The sequence below is a fragment of the Protopterus annectens genome, chromosome 9.part0, assembly GCF_019279795.1.
Source record: "Protopterus annectens isolate FY-2018-M chromosome 9.part0, PAN1.0, whole genome shotgun sequence".
Taxonomy (NCBI): domain Eukaryota; kingdom Metazoa; phylum Chordata; order Ceratodontiformes; family Protopteridae; genus Protopterus; species Protopterus annectens.
The window spans coordinates 252,512,087-252,540,010 of NC_056743.1; the positions used below are offsets into that span (position 1 = coordinate 252,512,087).

Sequence of the window (27,924 nt, forward strand, 5' to 3'; positions counted from 1 at the left end):
TTGTCTGCACAGCGAGTTTTTACTTTACTTAATTAAAACATCTGCATGCAAACTGCCCCCCCCCAATGTAAAAACACAAGAAACCTCAGATCTTTATTTTACAGACAGTTGATCATGCTGAGCTGAATGAAAATACCTGTAAACTGTGTTCTCTATTATCTGTTAACTGTGTTTTATGATGTCTGTTAACTGTGTTTTATGATGTACATTTTATGCATTTGCATTTCCTTAGTGTATGAATTTTATACATGTAATTTAACATTATGTAACCATTATTGTATTGCTTATGGAGCTTTTCTCCCCGGGCCTCCACTGAAAATGGGCACGTTCTGGCCCAGTGGACTTCCCCGGTAATCAAACTGAAAATAAATAAAATAAAAAAATAAAGATATACTACACAATAATTCAGATAAGGTTGGGTACATGATACACATGAATCATACTAAAAGAATAAAGCTGACACCTGAATTATGACTACCCTACCACATACAAGACCAGCTTAGGACTCGGGGGAAGTCTTAGCAGTAGTAACAGATTGAGCATCTTCCCAGGAGGATTAACCATCAACTCCCACATCAGGTCTAATGATGTCAGAAAACCAACAGCAAGAATAAAGAATGGGCCTCAAGCGGAACTGAATGAGGGCCCCAGGAATCATAAAACAGTGGAACTTTGTAAAAATAAAAAGGTCAGCTGGATCTAACAAAAGAGCCAAAAAAACCTGGGCCTCCAGAGGAAGTAATTCATTGAGGGGACTAGAACTATGAAAAACAGAGGTCCTCAAAAGAATATAAAAAATTGACATAAATCCAAGTATTGTTAAAGATGCGTGGGTGTGGGCAAGGACAGCACCAGAATTAAAAAAATAAAGGAGTCATGACTTAGTGTACTGGAGTCAGAAGGGCCCTAGCAGGATTAATAAAACTAGTGGAGTTTCAGGAGAGTTAAGAATCAGAGGACACCTACTATAACTAATGCAATCAGGTGATTCACTTCAATATAAAAGAAGTCAGAAATCCCTTAGCTTGGTTAACAGAAACAAATGTCACAGCGAGAATAAAAGAAGTTGGGGAACACTGCAGAATTAAATTTAGCATCAGCAGCAGAATTAATGCTGAGTAACCACAGAAGCATTACAAATGTCAGGGGTTATCAGCAGAATTATCACTCGGAAGGTGTGTGTGTGTGTGTGTGTGTGTGTGTGTGTGTGTGTGTGTGTGTGTGTGTGTGTGTGTGTGTGTGTGTGTGTGTGTGTGTGTGTGTGTGTGTCAGTAAGTGTACATTTATCACTGCATGCCAAGATGTCAGAGCTCAGCTGGGGTAGAGTGTGGAAAAGTAAGTGTGTGTGTGTGTGTGTGTGTGTGTGCGCACATGCATGTAGATGTGTACCCCCCATTCTCTCCTTCTCTCTACTTTTCTTTCTATACTATACATTTATCCTGATGGCATACTTAGACATTACAGTGTAGTAAATGCACATATCTCTTTTCAGAAGGATATACTTATTTTTATTTATATACAGCCTACGCATGTCAAGAACCTTTTCAGGAGGATGTACCTATTGTTGCTTATGTGCAACCTGGTGCATGTCAACAGCATATTTATCCACATCAGCTACATGTCATCATTTGCTAATCAAACAAAACACTATTTTAAAACCTTAACCAGACCAAACTAAGTGAAAATATACACACCTTTCATGCACTAAAAATAGCCCTCCTAAATAACTATCCCTGTGTAAATCAACCTCAATAACAACAGCTTGACTTTAGAGCTTTTTAACTAATTAAAAATGAAATAAAAATATAACTCCAACCATTTCAATTATTGCAAAGAGAAGCAGGTGTGTGAATGGCTGAAATTCAATGAAGCATTACGTGGAGCTATAACAGCTAGCATAAGAATGACACAATATTTACACCAACAACAACAAAGTGATGAATGAATTAACTTCACCTACAACAACAGTGTTCTCTGTGAAGTGCCTGTGAATGTCAGGAGGGTTAGGCTGATTTAAACTTGTTTTTTACTCTCCTTTTACATGACATAATAAGCCACAAATGCAGATAAGTTTGTAAAGTTAAGTGCAGTATTTTAAATTATGTGATCAGTGTAAGTTATGGAGGAACATACTCAATTCAGTCAAGAGAATGCTGCTGCAAATAAGAACATACTTTTCCATGCTACAGGGCAAGTTGGATTTCCAGTTGAGTATGCTCATGTAGAAAGCGGTATGTCAGATCCAGCCACAAACTGTTTTGTTGGTCTTCATCGGCTCTAGCTGTTACACATACAGTATCAAGGTAATAGGCTATACTAGTACTCTGTGAACTGCCTCTTGCAAAATGACTGAAGCAGACACTATTCCAAAGGCAAGGCAATTGCACTAAAATAAGACAGTGTATGTTAACAGTCAAGAACTGTTTGGAAGATTCTTTTCTCTCCATATGGTTGTACTGGAACAATACTCAGTAAATGTTTCCCACTCTTTGAGATAAAGAAGTGTTCTTACTTCAAGGTAAATGGTATTGTACTGTCTGTAACAATAGGTTCTAAATTTTATATAAATATGAGTATTCTTTTTCCGTTTCAATAGCACAGGAACTATGTCAAATGTAAACTCTTTTTACTATTCCTTGGAAAATATTCTACTCTCTACAAATTCAACATTTTTGAGCTCCACTTTTGGAATTAATGCCTATGAAACTACCTTGCAATATCTTCAATATCTTAGACTAGCATTTTGTTTTAGTCCTTTCTTTGCAATTAATATACCCTTCAGTATTCACATGCCTTTAGCAGACATGTGGTTCTCATATCTCATTGGTCAATAGCTGTGACATTTGTCAGCCATGTTTCTATTGTTACCTTTCTGTGATGACGTACTTAGTATTTTAGGAAAATCATTTCAGTTCAAATTTATGTAACCAATCTCTTGTCAGTGTTGGCCAGCCTCTTTTGCATGCCTTGAAATCTACATCTGTTCTTCCTATCATGTTTTACTGGTACATTAGTTCTACCTTCAGGGAACATTTTCTGACCAGTATAAGCCTTTAACAGCAGTTTTCACTCTTCTAATCATATCTGAAAATCAGTTTATCTGTCAACAAAAGAGACTGTAAACAGAACTGTTACTGTAGCTAGTTCTAGTTTCAGTTTCACCTAACATGATGCTTCAGATTCTATACTCATCTTTGATCATATATATACTATTACACATACTAAATAATTTGTTTCAGATTCTACATAACTAACGTTCTTTTTTTTCTGAGTCAGTATACCTATCTTTAATGAGCATCAGCTCAATTCATTTTTTCCTATACATTGCATTAAGCACTGGCACAGTTTATATCACTATTCCAGGTGCACATTCATTTAGCATGGTGTATCTTACAGAGGTTTTACTTTTTCTTTGAAATATGAATCACTTTGTATCTTCTTATTATATTTTAATTATTTTGCCTGTACATTACCTTGAGTAGTGAATTTGCAATATTTCTGTCATCTGATCATACATTTTTTTTTCCTTTTCTTTCTTCTTATGTAAACAACTTTTGTAACCTGGAAGTAGAAAACCGCCACAGCTCAATTTGATCTTATCTTCAAATTGTTGTGTTTTTTGACAAAAAATGATTATGCTTAATTATTCTATGAACAGCAGAGTCATAATTAAAACTGATGGCGTTATTTACTTGCTTTGAGAATGTTACAGGAGAGCACAATTGCATGCGCATGACACTGCAGAGATGCTAGTTTATATTGGTGTTTATTATTGTGTTCCTTTTAGGCTGATAATTGTGGGTACTGAATCACCCTACATAGCCATAGGCAGATTTAGAAGGGGTGCTAAGGGTGCAGTAAGTGCCATCAGTGCTTATGTTAACAAGTAATCAGTCAATAAATCATAAAATCATTTTGAATCGGGGGTTTCCATATTATAGTTTCATCTGTAAATTGCTCTTGGACTTTTGTCATTGTTAATGTTTTCATCGTGAAAGCAGTCCATCTGGAGGTGTGAAATGTTGCCATTAGGGCAATTAGCAGATAATCAATTGAAGATTTTGTACTTTGCAACTCGGCAGAAGAAATTCTGAAAAGTAGTCTGAGCCTCCCATTTATAATAGTCAAACATGACAATTTCCCAAAGTCATTTTGTTTCAGCTACTAAAATATATAATATTTTGCTGAGACTCCCAGATAATACTATGTATATTCCAAACAACTGGCCAAAAAGTTACATATTAAATACATATCATGTTAATGTTGTTACTTTCATATCTACATATCTACTTAATAAGAATTCAGTAAATTTATAATTTATGTAATATCAATAAAATTATATTTTACTGGTTAGTAGTGGTAATCCTCAGTTGTTGATATAAACAGTCTTCTATTATTATTTTTTTAGCAAAAAGACATCCCTGAATGAAATAATGCACATTTACATATAAAAATGATGGGCCATCTAAGAACACATTGTATTTTTCTGACTTATTTGTCTCTCTTCCAAATTAAAGCTGCAGTAAACAGATCAACCTTATATAGAAGGAACAAACTATAATGTGTCCCTCCAACATACATGAACTCCAGACTCAGAACTCCGACACATGAGATCAATGCATCATTGGAAATTACTGTCAGGGATCTTAACCTAGCCTCTGACATGAACAGGTTGTGCTGGAGATATAAATACTGTCTGTCCTGGACAGAGGAAGTCGGTATTAACTACCATAGTCCCTAACCTCTGCGAACTTCACTCAGCTCACCTAACCACTGATAATTGGAGATACCTGGGATAAATATGGCTAGGCTTGCATGGTCCGTAGGGCCATTGGCCTAGTAACCTTCTATGAACCTATGGACCTATGCCTATACTTATCATGCACATGGTGGCAGAAATGGATTCTGCGTTTGGTCTGCAGCAAATGTTTCATCATAGACAAAGCCACTGATTTACATTTACTAAAGTAATGAAAACTCATTTTCATTATTGAAATTCCATGTTATTTTGGTTACGCTGGTTTCCAGTCAGCACAGTTATTCTGTTTGCAACTGTCATAGTTTATACAAATAGATCAAAAGTAGATTTTTGTGTATGTCTCAGAGAATAAAACCACATTTAAAAAACAGAATACTAAGTTAAGGTAACTGACAGGATAAATTCATGTTCTGTTGAAAGAGAAATCTAGTTTAAGATGTCAGATTCTATGAATTTCTTTGTTTTTGTACTTAGTACCAGTTTGAAAATTTTACAGGATTTTGGTGGAAAATTGAAAAACAGAGGATTTGAGTACAAATTCACAAAAACAAGGCATTGTCTGAATTAACAGTCCATATTTATTCTGTAATAGGATGCCTGACAGACAATAGGGTAAGATTATATTAAAGTCTCTTAGTTACTAGCAGAAATCAGCGTTGTAAAACATATGTGTGCAATTGTTTTCCTACATCTTGTTGAGTGCAAACTGGACACGGTTATAGCAGATGAGTTAAACTCACTGATACTGAAACTCTGTCATTTTTTCCATAGGAAATTACTGACAGTTGAGTTTTGCTAGTTGCAATGTACACTGCCAATGGTTTACTTGTTTATACAACTTTCCTTTCTCCTTGAAGAGGGATGCGCTACTGCAAGAAAAAAATGCTGGCATTTAAGATTTTCTTTAGGTTAAATTCCTGACCAGTTGTGCTCAACAAGTTAGTCCCTCACCACGTTTTAACTTGGAGAGTGATAGTAGAAACATGTAAAACCCCTAGATAACTGTTACGATCATCTTGTAGTAGCAGTAAATACAAATTACAGTTATGTTAAATTATTACGCTCAAGGATATTTGCAGATACATTCCTTTACTTGGCTAATTACATTTTTCTTCTGAGGATCTCTCTGGAACTTTTGACTTAGTCAAGTAGAAATACCTACACATTAGTAACCCTATGCCTGCAACACAGACGTGTGCAGAAATTGGTCAGAAATAGCCTTGCACATTTAGAAATTGTTATATTTATAGGCAGCAGTATTTGAAAATGATTAACACATTTTCAGGGACAATCTAGAGGTTTAGCTAGCTATTTTTGTACTCGGTGCCATGTCGCAGTCTGGTGCTCACCCAATTTTAAGTTGAAGATCAAAAAGAAGTTCCTCTTCTTTTAAACTGCAGCATAGTGTTTGCTGCATTTTTCAGAGTTGGTATGCACTGAAGACTCATTTCCTAATACCTTTCATCCATGGTATGGTGACTGCCCCCTTCACCCCCACCCTCTCTGTGTCTCTGCTTTCTAGACATGAGGTGTACTGGGACAGCAGTGTCAGGCTGTGAGTATGCATTTGAATTTTCTAGCTTAACTCTTGTTTGTACCATTCTGTATTTGAAGATCAATATTGTATTATAATCATTTGGTCATTAGAAAATTAAGAGTGTGCAGTAGCTAAAAAATTCTAATTATTTTTCAGCAGGAAAATGAGGGTAAAAAGATGCCAGTTTAAATTAGTTTTTAATATTGTGTTCCTTTTGGCCTCAAAGTAAAACAAATGACCAAGTATAAGGTGCAATTTGCTAGCAGTAACAGATTACCCAATAATCAGTTTTGGAGTATGTGAGTAGTAGTACAAAATACATCTTACGTTTATATAAATAAAATCAGCAACAAGAACTGCCAATACTGAATGGGGGTATATTACCTATCTCAGGTTGGTGGAAGGGGAGTAGGAGAGAACAACCCTGTTACTCATTAATTGTTGACTGGAGGAAGGGGTTATTTTCATTGCGTTTAGCACCCAGTATGTGGTACATGATTCATGTTCCTTCCATGCAATTAATAACACAGTAAGAAAAAAACAAACCTCAAGGTCCCAACTGCCACTCAATGATACAAAAAAGGAATGAATGCAGCCAAATATTGAAGCAGCTATGGCAGAATGTTCACAGTCTCAAGCTTAGTCAAGTTATAAATCCACAGAATGTTCATAGTCTCAAGCCAGGTCAAGTTATAAATCCACAGAATGTTCATAGTCTCAAGCCAGATCAAGTAAATCCACAGAATGTTCACAGTCTCAAGCTTAGTCAAGTTATAAATCCACACAATGTTCCCAGTCTCAAGCTAAGTCAAGTTATAAATCCACAGAATGTTCACAGTCTCAAGCTTAGTCAAGTTATAAATCCACAGAATGTTCACAGTCTCAAGCTAAGTCAAGTTATAAATCCACAGAATGTTCACAGTCTCAAGCTAAGTCAAGTTATAAATCCACAGAATGTTCACAGTCTCAAGCTAAGTCAAGTTATAAATCCACAGAATGTTCACAGTCTCAAGCCAGGTCAAGTTATAAATCCACAGAATGTTCACAGTCTTATTTCCAGATAAAATCCCTTTATTGCAAGTAAGTTACAACAGGTAAGTGCTTTCACAAACTTCTGTTTACTTCATCAGACCATAAACAAGCAGATTCAGCCCCCCATTTTTATACTCATGCAAATAGTCAAATTTCACATAAACAAATCACAATCAATCCTATACTCAAAGCACCTCCCCACCATTAAATTAAAGCACTCACAATAAAATATACATCTAAGATGCATATAAAATAAGCATAAAATGACATAGAATCAAAATAAAATAAAGTAGAGCTAACATCATAGAATTCAGTGATGTCAATTTATTTCATGAGTTAATTTTAGCAATTTCCTATTTTCCAACTTGGAAACCATGGAAAGATGGTCAAACCCTGTCCTATATGTGCCTCCAGTCTTATTATCCAGTTAAGCTCTCTGTCCTCTGTTCTTGAGCTGATGTCACCCATCCTGACATCCTTTGTAACTACTTCTTGTGCATTAAACTAAATGTGATGTTCAACTCCACAAGATAAAATATGTTTAATGTACTAGAAATAGTTAATAGCACATATAGCACAGGGTTTGTATGACCATTGACATCACTGAATTATATGATGTTAGCTCTACTTTATTTTATTTTGATTCTATGTTATTTTATGCTTATTTTACATGAATCTTAGATGTATATTTTATTGTGAGTGCTTTCATTTAATGGTGAGGAGGTGCTTTGAGTATAGGCTTGATTGTGATTTGTTTATTTGAAATTTGACTATTTGCATGAGAATAAAAGGGGGGGCTGAGTCTGCTTTTTTAAGGTCTGATGAAGCAAACCAAAGTTTTTGAAAGCACTTTCCTGTTGTAACTTACTTGCAATAAAGGAAGTTTATCTAGAAATAAGACGTGGATTTATAACTTGACTTAGCTTGAGACTGTGAACATTCTGCCATAGCTGCTTCGATATTTAACTGCATTCATTTAATTAGAAATGCACAACTGTTTTGCATAAGCAAGGTATAAAGCACACTTTACAGTTTTATTTTCATATCACATTTCAGTGCAATTTAGCTTATTGCAATGAGATCACTTTATTTAGCACAGTGTTTTGCTCCAGTTAGATATTAAAACCTGCTTTTTTTTAATTCAGACATACATTTAAAAAAAATACTCACTATGCTCTAGGTGTTATCTGTTTTTATAGGTTCATAGGCAGGTACTAGCCTATCGGCCCAAGGGCCTAAGTAAGCCTAGCCAACAAGGTTCCCTGACTTATGCCACCCAAGAAAGTTATTTTCCTGTGCCCCTGTCGAGCAGAGCCACAGAAGTGATCCCCAGGATGTATTTCCTGTTTCCCATCCACTCATTAAGATTTTTCTTGAAGAGTGCTAATGAGAAACTTTGCTTGACATAGATGGGTAGCTTGTTCCAGAGTATGGAAAGTCTCTGAGACAGGAATCTATCCCTCCAGCATATCCTGTTTATTGTGGTGACATGGCTTAGGTCCCTAGAGCATGTAACTCGGAGGGATTGGGATTTGTTTAGGTGTAGCATGTCCAACAGCTCTAGGTTTGACATAGCTTTATATGTTAGGCAGATATCACCTTGAAGTAGGCGATATACTATGGAGTAAAGCTGGAGTTTTCTGAGATGGTCAGTGTTAGGCATCTGTTTGAGGCCAATAATCCTCTTTGTGAGGTACTTCTGTGGCCTTTCCAGCTGCTGCAGATGTCTTGTGAGGTACATTCCAAAAGGGGTGTTTACTCTATAATGGGTCTAATGAGTGTCGAGTAGAGGGGCACAATGATCTCTTTTTTCCTGGATGAGAACCCTTTTGTGATGAGGTGTGCCACATAGAAGGATTTCCTGACAACTGTGGCGATGTGATTATCAAAGGAGAGACTACTGTCCACCTAGGTCCTAAGGTCTCATCACACATTCAGCATTAAGTAGACTGCTTCTATGTGGCAGTTCATGGGTACAGAGTTTTTACCAAAAGGGATGACAATGCACTTTTTGGCATTGAGCTTGAGGCCATGGCTCTGACACCAGGCATTTGTCTCAGTGAGGCCCTTCTGCAGGATGTCCACATAATTTAGGGACTCGACTATGGCTCCTAGTTTGCAGTCATCTGTGAACTTCATTAGCCGAAGCCCTTCTGTGTTAGCTATGTCACTGCTGGTCTGCCACTGACAGCAAAACTGATAGTCACATTTATATACAGAAACAGAGTACAACTAATTTAGCCTTGCAGCTCTTCTCAGTGGGTTGCAAAACTATAACATCAGAGAGTTATTCTTTTTTACCCTCTTTGGTCCATAGATAACACACTTCATACACAATGATTTACAGTGGACTTTAAATCTTAGGTTACCTGTACATAAGCAAAAAAGGTACTTCTGCCCCAGAAAAAAAAAAAAAACATAATGACTGACTAAGCTGTAGTATTTCCAAAAAAATATATATATATTTGCACAAATATTTTCAAAACTTCTCTGGGCAGATAATACCTGTAATCCAGCCTGGTTCCATAAAATTAAAAATAAAAATGAAAAACAAATACAGCGCACTTACCTTGCTGACATCAGAAAATAACATCTAGTCCAGGAGCACTCCTGTAAAATTTGAAGACGTCAGTGTCTTTCTAATGATTCCTGTAGTGTCAGACTGCATGTTGCTCAGTTTAGCAGGTGTTGTAGGAAGAACACTAAAGGAATAAGAGAAATTCAGTTACTATTTGTTGTACATTGCATATGCTTTGGTTTTGCAGCAGTCATAAAATTATAAATTGTCAGATTTATTAACTTCCATAACAAAATTACAGTTCCTCCAGGTACATTTAAAGGTTATATAAATGAATATTAAAATCACTCTAATATTTTATTCTACAGTTTCTTTACAGTCAGAAATGGGGTAACTTGCATAAAAACAAGCGACATGAAACAGTAGTCCCACAATGCCATCAATTAGAAAATCAGATTCCAATCAAATTATTACTGGAGTGCACTTTTGCTTCTCAATTTTAAAATATTAAACTGTCTCTTTTAATCAGAAGCATATATCTATTTGCATTTCATATAATCTGCCATCTTGACTTTGTTTTCTTACAGTTTTAGTTCTTTGTAAACCCAAAACTCTGGCAGCACTGTAATGAAGAAACAACTTCAGTTACCTTAATTATCAGCAAAACTAGTTATGCCTGCATACAGGTGGGGAAGGGGTTGTGACTGAAGATTAAATTCAAAGGTGTTAAACAAAATGTAGCATATACATTTAATTTCCACTTTATACAAAAGTTCACTGGGGTTCATTGGTGTTCATTGGCTGTTTGTGTCCCATTTTTGGATAAAATAAGGAAGCATCTACTGTTTGTTGGTAGCCAGTTGATCAATGTTCAGAACATTAACTGTGAAAACTTGTAAAAACAGTAAGACTTTGAGAAGAGTAAGAAGTCACATTGTCTCTCTTCTTCAAGTCTGTGTGATGGCAGAGGAAAAATAAACTGATACAAAGAACAACAGCATCAAAAAGAAGCATTTGAAAAAGAAAACAGTTTTCCTTTTTGATCACTACATACAAACCATAACAGCACAGTGCTACACTGCTGTGTGTTGTTGCAGTGCATGACACACAGTGCTGCACTGCTGTGTTCTGCCTTATCATGTGGCACACAGTGCTGTACTGCTGTGAGCTGGTGTAAGGTATGGCACAAAGTGTTGCAGTGCTGTGTACTGGTGTAAAATATAGTACAATGTGCTGCAAAGCTTTGTGTTGTTGCTACATATGGCATGCAATGTTGAAATGTTGTACTCTGATGTATCACGTGGCACATAGTGCTGCACTGTTGTGTACTGCTTTACTGTATGGCACACAGTGGTACACCACTAAGTGTTGTTATATGACACACAATGCTGCACTGCTGTGTTCTAATGTATCATGTGGCATGCAGTGCTGCATTGCTATGTACTTCTTTAATGTATGTACTGTACACAGTTCTACAGAGTTGTGTGTTGTAGTGTATAATACAATGCTGCACTGCTGTGTTCTGAGGTATCATGTGGCACACAGTGCTGAACTGCTGCGTACTACTTTAATGAAGATATGTATGGTACACACTGCTGGTATAATGTGCCCCACATGACTGCACTGCTGTATGCTGTTGTAACATGTGGCACACAGTATTGCACTGTAGTATGCTGTTGTAACATGAGGCACACAGTGATGCACTGCTATATGCTTGTGTAAAATGTGGCACACAGTGGTGCATTGCTGTGTGTTGTAATGTATGACAGACAGTGCTGCACTGCTGTGTTCTGCTTTACTGAATGTTCACAAGGTACACAGTGTTACACTGGTGTGTGTTGTAATGTATGACATACAGTGCTGCATTGTTGTGTCATGTCTAATGTGGTACACAGTGCTGCAATGCTGTATGCTTGTGTAACATGTGGCACACAGTGCTGCACTGTTGTATGCTGGTATAACGTGGCACACAATGCTGCACTGCTATATGCTGGTGTAATATGTGGCACACAGTGCTGCACTGTTGTACGCTGGTGTAACATGTGGCACACAGTGCTGCACTGCTGTATGCTGGTATAACATGTGGCACACAATGCTGTATTGCTGTATGCTGGTGTAACATGTGGCACACAATGCTGCACTGCTGTATGCTGGTGTAACATGTGGCACACAATGCTGCACTGCTGTATGCTGGTGTAACGTGGCACACAGTGCTGCACTACTGAATGCAGTTGTAATGTGACACACAGTGCTGCACTGCTGTACGCTGTTATAACATGTGGCATACAATGCTGCACTGTTGTATGCTGGTGTAATGTGGCACACAATGCTACAGTGCTGTATGCTGGTGTGATCACATTTTACTGCAGCACCACTAAAAAAGCATATACAGTCACAGATAGAAGGCATGTTATGTTGGACTGACTAAAATACATTTAATGACATAAGTTTACAAGCTGATAATGAATGAAAACATTGTTTGACATAACATGAAAATAATGAGACATACTAAGTGGAACCTAGATGGACAGTTTTCTTAAACATAAACAGGCCTATGGATCTAAATAAAAATTTGTTTGGCCCCATTTTACAGAAGCAGGAGGAAATTAATTATAAATGTCTTTATCAAACTGACTGAAACTCGTTTTGTTACTCAAGTCATTTGGGGAGCATATCTTGTGGGTTTACATATGGTATTACATAAGATGTGTCTTGACTACTTTTTTTGCTTCATGACTCGGAAAAAGAACAGCCGCTTAAACATAATCGTTATGTGTTTAATGAGTTTTAAAAGGTGTAGCTTTATAATATCAGACAAGCTGTAATTACATGTTATTTGAGACAATTTGATTACAAATCAAATAAATCATGTGGTATTAAGTTGTACAAGCAATTGAGTGAAAATTAAAATTCAAACAGTAAAACTGAAAAACATGATTTGTTAAGGTAGAGCCTATAGAGCCCTTCAGTTACTCACTACAAAGGGGATAGTGCTCCCTGAACCTCCCTGCTTATTATAATCAGCTCTGTGATTACTGCAACTTCAAGGAAGGACACATCCATAGCACAGTGGTTAAACCACAGAAAAGCCTTGCACCTTGAACCAGCTCACTCAGCAACACAATATTCTTTTAGATGGAATATTATGTGCTTAATATGAGCACTACACAAACCATTCCAAATAAGTTATCCAAACAAATCAACACAGTGGGCATCTTTTGTATCTTTTATTCTCCACCAAAGACTACCCAGGAATTGAGTTTTCCAGTTCCTTCTCCCAGGATAAGAGAACTGGCCATCTGCCACCTCATCCAATACTCCTGCCCAACCCTATTAGTGGTTCAAGTCATTTCTAAATTCAGGTTACCAGATGGCAAACAGATGCTCTGCCTCCCTGCCTCTTTGCCATTGGGCCAGCTAAAATTGCTTAACACATTTACAGACAGTGTAACTCACTAATGTTCTGTTGTTCCAATACTCAACTACTCTCATTTTTAAATGTTTATATGATGTATCCATATATCATATGTATATACAATGATACTTTAGTTTTTGGACATTCATGGTAATAGAAATAAGAAATCATCTAACATTATCTTGGAATTCTCTGAAGCTAATGTTGTGCTGCAACATTTCAGCTTATAACTACTACATGTCTATCACTTATAAATTTATAACAGCATACCTACCACATTATTAAATCTCACTGCCCAGCTTACAATTTTCTCTACCACTATTACTACTGATTAAAATACCTCTCTTTATATCTATCTATCTATATATATATATATATATATATATATATATATATATATATATATATATATATATATATAAAATCTACCACTGCAATTGTATGTTTTTTCTCTGTACATAACATCCGCATAATATCAAATAAATATTTTTTCTAAACCAGTTGTATTTTATTTGAACAATTACATATATATATATATGTATATATATATATATATATATATATATATATATATATATAGACGCACACACGCATACATACACATCTTTACTAAATTACTAAACTTTGCATGATGATTATCATGTTTTATAACTATGTATGGATATATGTATGCATGCATGTATGTATGTATTTAATAATTTGTTTGCATTTGTGTTTGTTAACTAGGGCACAGCACTGACCCATATGGACCTTTTTCAGACTCAACCCTGGAGCACTCTTTAGTTAACTGACTTGCTCATAGTCGCATAGCTAGACAAGTAATGGTGACTATGGGACTTAGACCTTTGACCCCAAGAAGCAGCACACTGGAGGCTATTCAACTTTTGTTTTCTAGTATTTTTATATAGAGTTTTTCTCTCCAAGTTATCACTGAAAAGGAGTCCTTTACAGTCTCAGTCAAGAAATCCCATTGAACAAAGAAAAATAAATAAATAAATAAGCAGACAGACAGATAAACAGATAGATACATGGATACATAAATAGATAAATTCATGATATCGGTGAACCCAACTGCCTTCTGGTGAATAGCTGAAAAAAACACATTTTCAATATCCAAATAAATTCTTCACACAAACATTGTGTAAGTTTGCATTTACTCTATTTACTTTATCATCAATGTGTAGAAGACTATGGTAATCAAAATAAATAAGATAGAGAAAATACAAGACATTACAATTTTAAGTCTCAGAGTAGATACAGTGGCTGCTACAATCCCACGGGGTTAATAAAACCTGTGAAGCTCTGCAGTCTGATTTCTTGGAACAGACGGCACAGCTGCAGCATATTACACACATCAGAGACACTTGTGCATTCTGTCAGGAGCAAGCCCTAGGGAAAAGATGCTCCAATGATGTGCAAGTCAGGAAAAAGCAGAGCTGCTGTTTCTATGAACTAATGAAGGAAAATTTATTTCAAAACATAATCAGAGTATATACTTAAAATAGTAACTTGCATGAAATAAAACATAATCTTCTTGCCCACTGCTACTTGTTACTCTTTACTAAATCCAACAAACATTCTGCACCACAGGTACAATAAGTATAATACACAAAAGAAAGCAAACAAAAGCCGGTACCCCTGATGGCAATAAAACGATAAAAATCCAATATTCCAGTAAATGACACGTAGATACTCTCCTTGCAAAAACGAAACTGTTTTATTCATAAAAATGAGTAGCCATAAGGCTTTCTCAAACTCTTAAACATTAACAAACTGTTTAAAAATCTTTATATAACATAAAAACAACTTTCATTGGTCAACATCACAAGTGGGAAGTTTGAATCCTTAAAGCCACAGTTCATATATTGTGTTCTAAACAATGTCGCTTGTATGTTCATCATAAAATCATCAGTGAAGCATAAATCAAAAGTACATCAGTATAAATGGGGCTATTTATTGCCCTTTGAATTCCATCTACAGAATAAGTATTGTGATCCACAGTGACTAAAAACAAGACATCAAATCACTTATGAAGTGTTTTTAAAAATTACATTGCAGATTGCATATAGCGATCTAGGCATCAGACTAGGATCGCAAGTAAACTTGATGGTATGTTGGTCAATGTCAGCGTCTCAACCTCTTTACAAAACATCAAACAGGTATTAAAATATTTCTAAAAACTTCACGGCAAATTAAACATAGCGATCTAGGCATAGACCTAAGATCGCAAGTCAGCCTGATGGTAAGCTGATCGATGTCAGCATCTCAAACTAAGCACAAAGCTTGTTGAAAAACTTAGCTTATTAAAACGTAACTAAAATAATGCAATCGCTACTTGATCAACAGTTTACATAGCACTCCCTGACGTCTAGAAGGTGCGTTTCCAGCACAGTCAATCTAGTATTCCTTATAAACACCAAACATTAAAAACAAACTAAATGCAAAAGCTATACTACCATTTAGAAGGGCGATGGCCTTAACCTACCTTCCTTTCTGTTAGTGGATCGGTTAAACCATGTAAATACATGAAGCGTTGTGTGTATTAAAAGGTAAACAATCCATAGAATAATCCAGAGCGCTATATTAAGTAACATACTTCAGTAGTGGCAGTATTAATGGCAGTTACATTCACACTATAGAGCTTGGTTTTCATCTGTATCTCATTGATAATATCAAGTTAGGTTAGCAGATTAAACTGTAGTCATAGATCCTCATGAGACGTCTTCCTGTGTTGACGTCAAACAACTCCCTAGCGTTTAGGTAACGTAATTTGGGTTACATTTAAAGGGACTAGAGTGCATTAAGACAATATATGTACAAATCTAACCCACTGAGCAAAATCTACTTGGATCAAACATCATACCCCTATACAGAACGGATAGGGGTTGATAGCATTAATAGCATATGCTAAATTACTATGAAAATGGAAATCATGGTAAATTGTGATGTCTTATGTTGGACTAAGGAAATTTAGGACCCAGTACCCTCTGAAAACTGACAGTATATAGTATATTAGTCTCACTAACTCATTGTGAGTATCTCAAACATTTAACATATATTATGTACCTATCAATCTAAAGACACAACGTACTAAATCAATGGACAGTTATTATATATCAACAGATAAAGAAAAATACACGGTCACAAAGGTGGCATCATAGACATATAAATCACAGTTAATAATAACTATACCATTTACACACCAAATACATATTCAGAAAGTATGTTAATGTGTTGCCTACCCTCCTCATAAGTAAAGCTCACAAATGAGTGCAGCATGTGGGCTTTTAGAGTCTTTACCTCATATGGGTAGAAACTAATATGTTATCGTCGGATCTAACCCTAGCAGCTACTAAATTAAACATAACTTTGTCTGGAGGATCAGTGTATTACTTGGCTCTATGCAACCTTCTTTTTTTCAAAAATGGTTTAATTTGGACTTTATCATTGAGACCAGGGGATCTATCCGATCTCCATCTAATGATCCATCTAGTTTCATTCTCTAAAGTCCTATTGATTAAATCACCTCCTCTGAAACCTTGAAAGATTGTTTGGATGACATAAAACCTGAACGTATGTTCTGCTCCCTTCATTTTATGATGTCTTGCCAAGGCATTGAGTTCTGATCCTATCCTAGTAAGATAGTTATGTTCTCTGACACGTTCTTTCAGCATCCGGTTAGTCTTCCCTACATAGTAAGCTTCACATGCATTGCAGTTAGCAACATATACTATATTTTTGCTTTCACATGTGGTGTTTGTATTAAAGTAAAAAGCACGTTTAGTCAATGGGTGTGTAAACACCGTATCTTTGCATATAAAAGGGCATTGGTTACACCTGCCACATGGTAGTGTGTTCACATTCATGGTAGAATTATCATGCCTTGTACTTCTTGGTCTACACAATAGGCTTTTCAAGTTAGGATGGTTCTTGAAAGTTATGTATGGTGTCGGGCCTACCACCTTACTAACTTCTCTATCGGATACTAGGATGTCCCAGCGTCTATGTATTGCTTTTTTCACCTCTAGGCTCATCTTGCTAAAATTCAGTTTGGCACTAACTTCATTCCTGACCATGTTCTCATTAATTTGAGGTTCTGTGTGTTGACTGAAGTATGGTCTAGCGCTACCTGAGCGTAAAGAACCAACTGTTCCAATAGTCTTAGATACCTCAAGTGCATCATAGCCCCTCTCTAAAAATCTTTTCTTCATGTCTTGTATTCCATGTTCATATTGGGAATAGTCAGAATTGAGTCTGGACACTCTCATGAATTGTCCCTTAAGGACATTGTTAAATACATGACGTGGATGCATGCTATGTCTATGTAGTAAATTATTTCTCTGACAGCTCTTCCTGTATATAGAGGTGTTGAGCATGCCATTCAGCATCCGGACTATATCTACGTCTAAAAAAGAGATCTGGTCATAAGAAAAGTTCATAGTGAATTTTAAAAATTCAGTAGTGGACTCAAGATAACACACAAAATCTCTCAGGGAAACCTCGTCCCCTAACCATAGAAAAAACAGGTCATCTACAAAACGGCAGTACATACCTATATATTTTCTAAACTGTGATATCCCTAGAAGGTACTGATCTTCCCACCTTGCCATGACGAGGTTGGCGTAGCTATTCGCACAGGACGTGCCCATAGCTACGCCATCTCTCTGAAGGTACAAATCTTCATTGAATACGAATACATTGTTGGTGAGGACCGTTTCAAGAAGTAATGTGGTTAGATCTATCTTGCGTGCTGTTAATTCTGAATGTTCTCTCATATATTCAGTAATGTACCTGATGCCTATGTCATTCGGTATCACTGTGAACAAGCTCACAACATCAAGGGTGACCATAAGAAATGGTTGGTCTACCGGTAAGTCTTTTGTGTGTGTATACAGATCTATCAAGAATTGCTTGCTATCTTTCAAGATGTTCTTATTGTTATTCACTAAAGGTCTCAGGGTATCTTCCAGGTATATGGACAAGGGTTCAGTTACCCAACCCTGTCCCGCCACAATTGGTCTCATTGGGGGATTTTCTTTGTTTTTATGGACTTTGGGTAGTCCTTGTATTACTGGTATGATAGGGTCCTTGACCTTTAGATAACCATACAGTTGTTCAGTTATATCAAATGACATGACTAAATCATCCAGTGTGTGGTAAACCCTGAAGACCTTCTCTACCAATTCTTTTTGGTTTATCTTATCATAAGTGAGCTCATCATTAAGCATACCATACATCTTCTGTTCATAGTAATCTGTGTCCATAATGACTATAGGTCCACCTTTATCAGCAGGTCTGATAATAATAGACCTATCATCTTTCAAACTATGCAGGGCCCCTTTGGTTATAATTAAGATTCTGGCCATGTTTATTACTAATCTTCTCCTGGAAAAGTTTATGTATATCATCTTCTAGCACATTCCCAAACACTTCCACAGTCGGATGCAGCTGTGGGGTATAGGTACTATTACTACGGAACTTATTCATCCCATAACATGAAGTGTTCTGTCCAAACTCAAGTTTAAGTTGTAAGTTTCGAATGTACATTTTGGTATCTATGATCGTATCCACTAGGTTACTATCTCTAGTGGGAATAAAGCCCAAACCTTTATTTAGGACCTGCTCTTACACATTCAGTGCCCTGTTAGAAAGATTGATAACTAGGGATTCTGTTTCCCCCACATTTTCTTTATAGTGGGGCCTGAAAATGTTTCTTCTGTGGACTCTTTCCTTTTCTGCCTCCCTCTGCTGTTGGACCTTTTGTTCTCTAAAAAATATTGCTGGGCTATCGGAAGGGGTGCAGGTAAAACGGAGCTGTTAGATTTAGGTCTAACTACTGCAGCTCCTGCTCTCTGTACATCAGTAATACACCCAGCCAAACTATCTCCTGTTTGTAGGTTAGTGGTTTCCTCTCTATTCCTGCTATTATGATCTGGCACTGTGTTAAGCCTGTCTGAATTCAAACTTAAGTTTACATCACTCTCAGTGAGTACTTCAACAGTGACATTCCTCTCAGGTACTATAGGAGTCTGTCGAAAAGCCTCCTTAGCACAAGTCTGGTTAGTATTCTCTATAGGACCCCTACTCCTGTTCTGGTATACATTATGTCTTTGTTGTACATTGTTAGAAGAATTATTACTGGGATAGCCTGTGTTTCTATCTCTGGGCCAAGTGAATACGTGATTGTGTTTAAAATCTCGTAAATCACGTATAATTTTAGATTTCTTTTGGTCTATCATCCTTTTCTCTACCAATAATACATCTTCTAATACTTTCTCTAGTTTAGCTGTATGTACATTTTCTGTATACTTAGTTTTAAAGTCATTAAACATTTTATTGACCTTTATTCTCAAAAGATCTTCTTCAGGCAAGTGGAAGTCAATTAACAGCCTCATATAACTGAAGCTTAGTTCCAAATTTAATTGCTGCCAGCGATATAACAAATCCGGGAAATGGTTCCCAGAAGTGGGCATCTTCAAAACACGAAGCCCACGAGGTATGATGCAGCAAGTAAGCATACTTCAAAATATTGTCTCTGGACCTGCAGCTTTTTCAGTTTAACAAAAGCAGTCTCAAGTTCAGTTAGGTCCTGTGTAACATGGAAGTTACTTACTTCAGTCTGGTTGTCCCCATCACCATCAACACTGGGTTCAAAATCCAATAACACATTGGTTCCTCCGGTCACACATACCTGGAAACGTTGTAAGAAATTGCTTGTATAATCCGAATAGGTCGGAACATAAGGAAGTTCTATATTGATATTGTTCTCGTTCGCCATCCTCTAAAGTGGCAGCTCTGACAAAATAAAATATAATATAAATTCCACAATCCCAGTGCAGAGCGGTCACAAACAGAGGCGGGGTATCACGTAGAAGTAGATAATAAGAAAGCAAACAAAAGTGATGGCAATAAAACGATAAAAATCCAATATTCCAGTAAATGACACGTAGATACTCTCCTTGCAAAAACGAAACTGTTTTATTCATAAAAATGAGTAGCCATAAGGCTTTCTCAAACTCTTAAACATTAACAAACTGTTTAAAAATCTTTATATAACATAAAAACAACTTTCATTGGTCAACATCACAAGTGGGAAGTTTGAATCCTTAAAGCCACAGTTCATATATTGTGTTCTAAACAATGTCGCTTGTATGTTCATCATAAAATCATCAGTGAAGCATAAATCAAAAGTACATCAGTATAAATGGGGCTATTTATTGCCCTTTGAATTCCCATCTACAGAATAAGTATTGTGATCCACAGTGACTAAAAACAAGACATCAAATCACTTATGAAGTGTTTTTAAAAATTACATTGCAGATTGCATATAGCGATCTAGGCATCAGACTAGGATCGCAAGTAAACTTGATGGTATGTTGGTCAATGTCAGCGTCTCAACCTCTTTACAAAACATCAAACAGGTATTAAAATATTTCTAAAAACTTCACGGCAAATTAAACATAGCGATCTAGGCATAGACCTAAGATCGCAAGTCAACGTTTCCAGGTATGTGTGACCGGAGGAACCAATGTGTTATTGGATTTTGAACCCAGTGTTGATGGTGATGGGGACAACCAGACTGAAGTAAGTAACTTCCATGTTACACAGGACCTAACTGAACTTGAGACTGCTTTTGTTAAACTGAAAAAGCTGCAGGTCCAGAGACAATATTTTGAAGTATGCTTACTTATCATACCTCGTGGGCTTCGTGTTTTGAAGATGCCCACTTCTGGGAACCATTTCCCGGATTTGTTATATCGCTGGCAGCAATTAAATTTGGAACTAAGCTTCAGTTATATGAGGCTGTTAATTGACTTCCACTTGCCTGAAGAAGATCTTTTGAGAATAAAGGTCAATAAAATGTTCAATGACTTTAAAACTAAGTATACAGAAAATGTACATACAGCTAAACTAGAGAAAGTATTAGAGGATGTATTATTGGTAGAGAAAAGGATGTTAGACCAAAAGAAATCTAAAATTACACGTGATTTACGAGATTTTAAAAACAATCACGTATTCACTTGGCCCAGAGATAGAAACACAGGCTATTCCAGTAATAATTCTTCTAACAATGTACAACAAAGACATAATGTATACCAGAACAGGAGTAGGGGTCCTATAGAGAATACTAACCAGACTTGTGCTAAGGAGGCTTTTCGACAGACTCCTATAGTACCTGAGAGGAATGCCACTGTTGAAGTACTCACTGAGAGTGATGTAAACTTAAGTTTGAACTCAGACAGGCTTAACACAGTGCCAGATCATAATGGCAGGAATAGAGAGGAAACCACTAACCTACAAACAGGAGATAGTTTGGCTGGGTGTATTACTGATGTACAGAGAGCAGGAGCTGCAGTAGTTAGACCTAAATCTAACAGCTCCGTTTTACCTGCACCCCTTCCGATAGCTCAGCAATATTTTTTAGAGAACAAAAGGTCCAACAGCAGAGGGAGGCAGAAAAGGAAAGAGTCCACAGAAGAAACATTTTCAGGCCCCACTATAAAGAAAATGTGGGGGAAACAGAATCCCTAGTTATCAATCTTTCTAACAGGGCACTGAATGTGTACGAAGAGCAGGTCCTAAATAAAGGTTTGGGCTTTATTCCCACTAGAGATAGTAACCTAGTGGATACGATCATAGATACCAAAATGTACATTCGAAACTTACAACTTAAACTTGAGTTTGGACAGAACACTTCATGTTATGGGATGAATAAGTTCCGTAGTAATAGTACCTATACCCCACAGCTGCATCCGACTGTGGAAGTGTTTGGGAATGTGCTAGAAGATGATATACATAAACTTTTCCAGGAGAAGATTAGTAATAAACATGGCCAGAATCTTAATTATAACCAAAGGCGGGCCCTGCATAGTTTGAAAGATGATAGGTCTATTATTATCAGACCTGCTGATAAAGGTGGACCTATAGTCATTATGGACACAGATTACTATGAACAGAAGATGTATGGTATGCTTAATGATGAGCTCACTTATGATAAGATAAACCAAAAAGAATTGGTAGAGAAGGTCTTCAGGGTTTACCACACACTGGACGATTTAGTCATGTCATTTGATATAACTGAACAACTGTATGGTTATCTAAAGGTCAAGGACCCTATCATACCAGTAATACAAGGACTACCCAAAGTCCATAAAAACAAAGAAAATCCCCCAATGAGACCAATTGTGGCGGGACAGGGTTGGGTAACTGAACCCTTGTCCATATACCTGGAAGATACCCTGAGACCTTTAGTGAATAACAATAAGAACATCTTGAAAGATAGCAAGCAATTCTTGATAGATCTGTATACACACACAAAAGATTTACCGGTAGACCAACCATTTCTTATGGTCACCCTTGATGTTGTGAGCTTGTTCACAGTGATACCGAATGACATAGGCATCAGGTACATTACTGAATATATGAGAGAACATTCAGAATTAACAGCACGCAAGATAGATCTAACCACATTACTTCTTGAAACGGTTCTTACCAACAATGTATTCGTATTCAATGAAGATTTGTACCTTCAGAGATTAGCTATGGGCACGTCCTGTGCGAATAGCTACGCCAACCTCGTCATGGCAAGGTGGGAAGATCAGTACCTCCTAGGGATATCACAGTTTAGAAAATATATAGGTATGTACTGCCGTTTTGTAGATGACCTATTTTTTCTATGGCTAGGGGACGAGGGTTCCCTAAGAGATTTTGTGTGCTATCTTGAGTCCACTACTGAATTTTTAAAATTCACTATGAACTTTTCTTATGACCAGATCTCTTTTCTAGACGTAGACATAGTCCGGATGCTGAATGGCATGCTCAACACCTCTATATACAGGAAGAGCTGTCAGAGAAATAATCTACTACATAGACATAGCATGCACCCGCGTCATGTATTTAACAATGTCCTTAAGGGACAATTCATGAGAGTGTCCAGACTTAATTCTGACTATTCCCAATATGAACATGGAATACAGGACATGAAGAAAAGATTTTTAGAGAGGGGCTATGATGCACTTGAAGTATCTAAGACTATTGGAACAGTTGGTTCTCTACGCTCAGGTAGCGCTAGACCATACTTCAGTCAGCACACAGAACCTCAAATTAATGAGAACATGGTCAGGAATGAAGTTAGTGCCAAACTGAATTTTAGCAAGATGAGCCTAGAGGTTAAAAAAGCAATACATAGACGCTGGGACATTCTAGTATCCGATAGAGAAGTTAGTAAGGTGGTAGGCCCGACACCATACATAACTTTCAAGAACCATCCTAACTTGAAAAGCCTATTGTGTAGACCAAGAAGTACAAGGCATGATAATTCTACCATGAATGTGAACACATTACCATGTGGCAGGTGTAACCAATGCCCTTTTATATGCAAAGATACGGTGTTTACACACCCATTGACTAAACGTGCTTTTTACTTTAATACAAACACCACATGTGAAAGCAAAAATATAGTATATGTTGCTAACTGCAATGCATGTGAAGCTTACTATGTAGGGAAGACTAACCGCATGCTGAAAGAGCGTGTCAGAGAACATAACTATCTTACTAGGATAGGATCAGAACTCAATGCCTTGGCAAGACATCATAAAATGAAGGGAGCAGAACATACGTTCAGGTTTTATGTCATCCAAACAATCTTTCAAGGTTTCAGAGGAGGTGATTTAATCAATAGGACTTTAGAGAATGAAACTAGATGGATCATTAGATGGAGATCGGATAGACCCCCTGGTCTCAATGATAAAGTCCAAATTAAACCATTTTTGAAAAAAAGAAGGTTGCATAGAGCCAAGTAATACACTGATCCTCCAGACAAAGTTATGTTTAATTTAGACGCTGCAAGGGTTAGATCCGACGATATAATATTAGTTTCTACCCATATGAGGTAAAGACTCTAAAAGCCCACATGCTGCACTCATTTGTGAGCTTTACCTATGAGGAGGGAAGGCAACACATTAACATACTTTTTGAATATGTATTTGGTGTGTAAATGGTATAATTTTTATTAACTGTGATTTATCTGTTTATGATGCCACCTTTGTGACCGTACATTATTCTTTATTTATTGATATAAAAACTGTCCATTGATTTAGAACGTTGAGCTTTCTGATTGATAGGTACATAATATATGTTAATTGTTTGATATACTCACAATGAGTTAGTGAGACTAATATACCATTTATTGTCAGTTGTTAGAGGGAACTGGGTCCTAAATTTCCTTAGTCTAACATAATACACCACGTTTAACCATGATTTCCATTTTCATAGTAATTTAGCATATGCTATTAATGATGTTAGCCCCTATCGGTTTCTAATAGGGGTAGGATGTTTGATGCAAGTAGATTTTGCTTAATGGGTTAGATTTGTACATATATTGTTTTAATGTACTCTAGTCCCTTTAAATGTAACCCAAATTACGTTACCTAAACGCTAGGGAGTTGTTTGACGTCAACACAGGAAGACGTCTCATGAGGATCTATGACTACAGTTTAATCTACTAACCTAACTTGATATTATCAATGAGATACAGTTGAAAACTAAGCTCTATAGTGTGAATGCAACAACCACTAATACTGCCACTACTGAAGTATGTTACTATATAGCTCTGGATTATTCCATGGAATGTTTACCTTTATAACACACATAACGCTACATGAATTTATATGGTTTAACCTATCCACTAACAGAGAGGAAGGTAGGTTAAGGACATCGCCCTTCTAAATGGTAGTATAGCTTTTGCATTTAGTTTGTTTTTAATGTTTGGTGTTTATAAGGAATACTAGATTGACTGTGCTGGAAACGCACCTTCTAGACGTCAGGGAGTGCTATGTAAACTGTTGATCAAGTAGCGACGAGATTGCACTATTTTAGTTACGTTTTAATAAGCTAAGTTTTTCAACAAGCTTTGTGCTTAGTTTGAGATGCTGACATCGATCAGCTTACCATCAGGCTGACTTGCGATCTTAGGTCTATGCCTAGATCGCTATGTTTAATTTGCCGTGAAGTTTTTAGAAATATTTTAATACCTGTTTGATGTTTTGTAAAGAGGTTGAGACGCTGACATTGACCAACATACCATCAAGTTTACTTGCGATCCTAGTCTGATGCCTAGATCGCTATATGCAATCTGCAATGTAATTTTTAAAAACACTTCATAAGTGATTTGATGTCTTGTTTTTAGTCACTGTGGATCACAATACTTATTCTGTAGATGGGAATTCAAAGGGCAATAAATAGCCCCATTTATACTGATGTACTTTTGATTTATGCTTCACTGATGATTTTATGATGAACATACAAGCGACATTGTTTAGAACACAATATATGAACTGTGGCTTTAAGGATTCAAACTTCCCACTTGTGATGTTGACCAATGAAAGTTGTTTTTATGTTATATAACCATTTTTAAACAGTTTGTTAATGTTTAAGAGTTTGAGAAAGCCTTATGGCGAAAGCGCTTACTCATTTTTATGAATAAAACAGTTTTGTTTTTGCAAGGAGAGTATCTACGTGTCATTTACTGGAATATTGGATTTTTATCGTTTTATTGCCATCAGGGGTACCGGCTTTTGTTTGCTTTCTTATTATCTACTTCTACGTGATACCCCGCCTCTGTTTGTGACCGCTCTGCACTGGGATTGTGGATAATACATAAAAGGACCCACATTTCTACAGACTGCAAGCATGCGGTAAGTGCAAAAGAAACAGCAGCCAGTAGAAAATGCCAGACTGATAAACACTTTTACCTCAATCTATACATTACTGCTCTGTGCTGAAATTAAATTACTCAAACTGAGAGTTATTATATTGTTGCGTTATTACACATCATCTTAATCAGTTTGTGGTGAATTCACTTTGTGTTCTTTCTGTTGCTGTTTTGCCTGCACTAGTTATACAATGTGGAAAAAGGTACTTTTACTGGGCACATGTCAAAAAGAAGTATATATTAAAAAATGTCAGCAATTTAAGAATCTCAAAACAATTATATCCACGCTGGGTATCCCCAGATGATGACTTTGACACTAATAAAATTAATATTTGAAAGTCAAAAGGTGAATATCAAGATAACATCCATGGTGCTCTGTAGAAAGCACAAAGTTTCTGTATAAAAATGAAATGTGCAGTTTATGATTAATTCAGTTCACCCATATAAAACATTTTCTTAGCACAGAAACAATTAGTTGCTTATATCCCCTAGACAGATGAGATATTAAGAAACCCAGCAGTGCAAAAAAAGATCATTCTTCAAATCAGGACAGGTCAGGATACAGTCTATGCTCATTTCACAGCTCACAGACAAATGCTCAAAGAGGCAAACTGAATATTAATATTCAGCTATTTGATATATTTGCTTTCCTTTATGCAGAATAGTCCAGAGTTGAATGCTTCACAGTATTTTCAAGTCTGTAGAATCAGACCTCATTACCACAGAGAAATGGGTCTTAATTAAATGCATGCTTTAATGTCCTGGCAGCTCATCTGTCTAATACAAAAAAGGAAATGGTTCTTCCCAGTGGTTCTTATGCAGAACGTAAGTGATCTGGAAGGGGCTTATGAAAGGGCTACAGTTGTCTTCTTTGTGAGAAGGTGAATAAAAGCTGGCCCTGCTTGTTATGCAGAAAGACTTAACTTTGTCCATTCCTTTTCTATTTGTCTGTAATAAAATGTTACTATTCTATGAAACTATGAACCTCATGAGACTTTTTATGATTGTGAACAAGTTTTAAATATGATGTGAAGACACTGTATGAACTGAAAGATTCAGCAACTAGAAAGTCACAATAGGTTAACTAGTTTATTGATGACCTTATTGACTATTTAAATGTGTTAATTAATTCATGATGTAATGGGTGTATATATACATCTTGAAATTCAGTGGGTTCTGAAATCTGATGAATCCTGCCTGGTAGCATGTGAAAGCGCTTATTATTTTTATATTTGGAATACATTCTGTGCATGTTATACTTCGTGGTGGTCCTCTCTTGTTGTTTTTGGATATTTGGAGTTTTACTTCTGTAAGTGGACCTTTGGACGGCAGCAGTACTTTTATTTTCTGTCTCAACCTCATCAGACTAATGAGGTTCTCTCTGCACATGTGGTACTTTCCCCTCTTGTGTTCTCATGAGACTAATGAGATTCTCACTGCAGATGTGGTACTTTGCCCTCCTGCTATCCTCTTGTGTCCACTTGCACTTTCCTTTGGTTCTTCTTTACCCCATGGGTAGAAACATAAAGTCAGATATGATGAAACACAGAACCAGTGTACCAAAAGGTGATTTTAAACACTTATTAAATTGTCTTCTGAGACTCAGAATGATTTGCATATCCATCCATCCATTTGTAATAGTCACTTGCATCCAGTTTAGGATCCCAGGCCTATCCCTCTAAACAATGGGTTTAAAACTTAAACCAGCCTCAGACGGGAAACCACTTACATTACAAAGCACATACACTCACGCATCCACATTCACACAGACAGCCATGAGCAGTTTAGACTTCCCTAAATCTCACTGAGTCTAAAGTGGATAAAGTTCTTTGTGGTCAAGTTCCACTTCCTGATTCTGCAATCCCTGATCAATGTTTTCCATGGAATAGCATGGATGGTACAGTTTATGTGCGTCAGCTGACAGTGATTCCTTTGGTTTTTGGAATTTCTT

General features: G+C 36.7%; 1 protein-coding gene across 2 annotated transcripts in view; it reads right to left on the reverse strand.

Annotated features, from left to right (window-relative positions):
* Positions 1-27,924, reverse strand: part of PRR5L (proline rich 5 like) — a 959,912-nt gene that overhangs the window by 606,127 nt on the left and 325,861 nt on the right. For both annotated transcript variants that reach the window (XM_044082833.1, XM_044082832.1), the window contains exon 2: positions 9,898-10,030. The gene's annotated coding sequence lies outside the window, so the exon portion shown is untranslated. The remainder of the gene's footprint in view (positions 1-9,897; positions 10,031-27,924) is intronic.